This window comes from Cupressus sempervirens, chromosome 3 (assembly GCF_028749045.1).
Source record: "Cupressus sempervirens isolate cs-2001-9-10 chromosome 3, ASM2874904v1, whole genome shotgun sequence".
Lineage (NCBI taxonomy): Eukaryota > Viridiplantae > Streptophyta > Pinopsida > Cupressales > Cupressaceae > Cupressus > Cupressus sempervirens.
This window is the reverse complement of record NC_143120.1, coordinates 844,303,371-844,307,973: the sequence shown is the minus strand read 5'-3', so window position 1 is coordinate 844,307,973 and position 4,603 is coordinate 844,303,371.

Genomic DNA, 4,603 nt, shown 5'->3' with positions numbered 1-4,603 from the left:
ATCACAAAAGGTGATCTATAATAAAGAACTCAGTCAAGTTGTAAGTTGATCTGTTGGTTCATCCTAACAGGTGAATCATTTTTGTAAATCCTTTAATAGGGTAGACTTAATCGTCTTTATACAAATCTCCTAATAGAGTGCATACTTATAAAGTATGTTTGTAAATCCTCTAACAAGGTGGATCTAGCAATCCTCTGTGCTCCTAACAGGGCAGATCACCAGAAGTGATCATTGTAAGCCTTAACCGACCAACTTCATACTGTAGTAACAAAGCTTTGTGGGTATCATCCCCACCCCAGTTTTACTTTCTATTTTGGAAGGTTTTTGGGTCACCAAATCTCTGTGCATATATGGTTTTAATGTTTAACAATTTTTATGCAGCAGGATAGATGAGTAAATATTGTGTATGGTTGACTTAAAAAAATTTATTGTTACTGATTCACCCCTCCCCTCCTAGTAACCTATTATATCTTGAATATTTCCAATAGTCTTTTGAGTCACTAACCTTCTCTTTACCCTTGCTGAATTCCCCTTTGTTATCTCTAAATGATGAGGAAGCCTTTGAACTAAACCGATTTTTTGGAGCTGCAAGTTCCATACTACAGGCTTTCTTCATGGCTTCCTATAATGTAGGAGGATCAAAGGCCTTTACCCACCCCTTGAGTGGTTTAGTTAATCCCTCTATGAATAAAATGACTAGCCTCCTTTCTGAAATGTCAGGCACCATCACTGCAAGCTTCTGGAAGTCATTGATAAATTGTTCTAAGCCTCTTGACTGTCTCAACTATGCTAACTCCTGGAAATAAACTTTAGGATTTTTTTTATCAAACCTTTCTATCAATCTATCCACAAACTCTTGATAAGCGGTTACCTAATTGTGTTGCAATGTGATCATGCCATGTGTCCACCAATCATGTGCTGCCCCATCTAAGTGTAAAGTGGCATACTTGAGTGCTTCAATTTCTATGATAGTCTTCAAAGATAGGAAAGTATCCACCTTATGAATCCAAGCATGAGTAGTCATTTTTCCACTGCCATCAAATGTGGGTAATACCAACTTGTTGGTGACCTATTGCAACTCATTGTGTTTATCTACTTGCTTCTACCTGGCAGCTCTATAGTTTAGGTACCTGTCAAATATCCATCCATCCTATACATATTCTGGTAATGAATCTCACTCACTCCTCACTTGTCAGAGTTCATCTACAATATCTGTTACCATAGCATTAGGTGTGCGTGCTAGAATTTCTTCTCTAAATGTAGGATGTGTGGGTCTATCAGTTATTCCAGATCGTGTCCTATGTTGTGATCCTATTATGCTTCTGTCAACCTGATCATGATTATTTCTCCTATTTTCCCCAATCAAATGTTGCATCATAACCATCATTTCCTGTGTACTTGCCTCTATTGACTGTAGAATCCTCTCCTATTGATGTAAAGTCTCATCATCTCACACACTTCTAGATGGGCTTGGAGAATGTCTCTTAGCCATATTCTTAGTTATGCTGGTTCCTATGTAAACTAAATTAAATGATGGCTAGGTAACCCTATCAGGCTAGCAGGAAATTGCTCTGATACCATTGTAATGACCCATACCAATAGGCCACTAAATAAACTCTAGATTTAACACACTGCTAAAATATATTGCTGAAATAAAAGAAATAATAGTGCCAATGTATTCATTCAATGAAAACCAAATTTTTTTACAAATGATATGGAAAATTTCAGCACCAAAACATTATGACATAGCACATTACAGAGAAACCCTAATTGGTTGTATACAATTGAGAACTTGTTGCAACTACAAATTGAAAAGAAGATCCTGGATTGATCAAATACTGGAGACTGACTGCTAAAGATGATATGGTGAAAGTGCAACTCCAACTAAAACTCCAAATCAACAATTAAGCACAAATGAAAGGACTGAAATATCCTTCCCACAACTGCAATAATTCAGGTGATCTCTCACACCCTCAAAATTGCGTACCAATTGAGAGTTTTTGTTCTCAATGGCCAATTGTGACTATTTACAGAAATCCTAGGCTCCACAATGCACATAAGCAAAAATCAATAATAAGTCTCGATGATAGAAAATGAGCCCTCAATGCCTATTTATTCTTTTTTCCTTGATAGGTCAGCCTCCCTTTTTAATTTTTCTCTACTTCTTCCAGCAACCTCTAGAAGCTTTTTTTATATAATAAATAATGTTACCTTGTAATATATATATTTTTAATTGATAAATTTATAATTAATTCCTCCCCCCCAAAAAAAATGGGACATTACAAATTGCTGATCCGACATATTGTGAAGAAGCATCATGTGAAGATAATGGCAAGACTTGTTGCTGAAGTCAAGAAGAGGATTGTGATAGTACATATGCATCTTCATGTGAATCAGATGCTAATTGGGAAGAAGAGAGGAATGACAGAAGTGAGTGTTCTCTTACTAGTAAAGGTATGAGTACTATTTCCAAATCTAAAAGTGAGTGTCCATTTTAGAATTGTCTAAATCAGTTTGAGATTGAAAGTTATGAAGAAAATGTATCTACACAATATGAAGACAAAGAGGTTATTTATAAGGACATATTACCTAATTATGTAGAGGAATATCTTGAGGATGCATATGGTGATGATCAATATATGAGTGATCCTAAGATTAATGCATCAACACCTATTAATCAGATAAATGATGATTTGCTTGCAAGACATTTGAATCACCTACATGAAGACAATGAAAATAACTTTGATTTATATTCTGCATGCTTCTTTGATGGAGTTAATGGTGTATCCTCTTGATTCTATTTTTTCTTCTTCATATGCTGAAAGTGTCCATGACAGTGATGTTAGAGATGGTTTTAAAATTTTTACTAATCCGTTATATGGTGAGGAGTTTGACATTGATCAGCACATCACTTGTCCTAATGTCTACAAAGGCGCTTTACATGGAGTTATCAATCCTCTTTTTGAAGATCACATGGAAGTTTTAGATTTAGAAGGGAATAAGTTTAATGATGATACTTTGTCTTCCTGCTGTAAGAGGTCAGACTTTTCCTCTTCCAAATATGATAGTGAATATGATCATGATATTGCATCTGATTATGATAACAAGGTGTTTGATGAGACGGTTATTGAAAATCTGCCTATACCTTGCAATGATTTTTATGATGAATATTTTAATGTGGTGACTAATCCACTTGCTGATTTTAGAGAATCATTTGAAGATGCCAGATTAGTTTTAGATATTGATATTGATGATATGTGTGAGTACAAATTAGATTATTCATTTGATTCCTATCCGGTTTTACAAAAGGATACACATTTTGAAGGTATGAGTGGTCTTTTTCCCCAAGTTGAATATGAAGCTTCATATTTGAGAATGATAGCATGCATGAGCCATTAAATGAAGAGAGTTTTCAATTTCAGTCTAATATGTTCAAGCATGCTGATCAGTATTTTCATAATGAGCTAATGGTTGAAGATGAAGTAAGTTTTTATATGCATTTTGAAAGTAAGAGTGATGATTTTGTTTTGCGAAGTGATTTGTTATATGATGATAATATGACTGGTGAAACTGATAGGAGAAGAAATTTTAGTTTACCTCATGAAAGTTTAGATGAGAATCATGTTTATGATAGAGGTAAACAATTTTGCTGAAGTTCGGTGGCCCAATGCCATCATGTGTACATAATTGTAGTAGTAGTAGTTGTTCCCTTGCTTTAAATAAGATGTTCGAAAGAAGTTTTGAAATTTTTTGGAGTGGTCTGCTTCTCTGAGAGATCTAAAATCTAGCCATGCCCACAAGGGGCATGCATCCCCAAATAGAGCCAATGTTGGGACGAAAAATTATATGCTTCATTTTTAGTCCCATTTCAAATAATTTGATAAATCAAGTCCTGTAAATGCTTGTGTAATTGACTGTACATTTAAAGCCCTTAAGGTGTTCAATATTTTTGATACCTTTCATTCAGTTTGTCTAAACATTCCATGATGATAATTTATCATTCCGAGTAATCTAATAAAGCCTTATTTTTGAACCAATCCTAAATCTGCTTTCTACCCCAATTAATATGCAGAATCTAGTCAAGAATCTATTACTTTATGCCATTTTGCCACATCTTTTGAAATCCTTTAGCCCCTTCTCAAATTCTTGCTCAGGGCATGCTTTTTAAACCTTAGGCAAGTATGAAATAATGTTTTGATTAAATCTATTTTAAGTTTAAGGTAATCATGGTTTACATGGTTTTAAATCTAAAAGAGTTGCATTTCAAACTTACCATGCAAGTCTCGGTGATCGTTGATCTTGTTTAGATCGACGGACCATGCATTCCCACATTTTCGAGATGTGAGGCTGTTACAAAATGAGGGGAGCATGAAGAAGGCACGTAGCACAGTCTAATTACATGGGTCCAAGATATTTCAAAGGTTGACTCACCGATGATCTTGGGTAGATCAACGATTTTTGCTTGCCCGCAAGATGAAGATGAGCATGGTTTAAACAAAGCAGGCAAGCACGTAAGTGACATTTGTCCCTTGTGAAGACACAAGGGTGTATTCATATGAGTGAAGGGGACAAGTTATGAATGTTGTCAATCTGTGAGAGATTG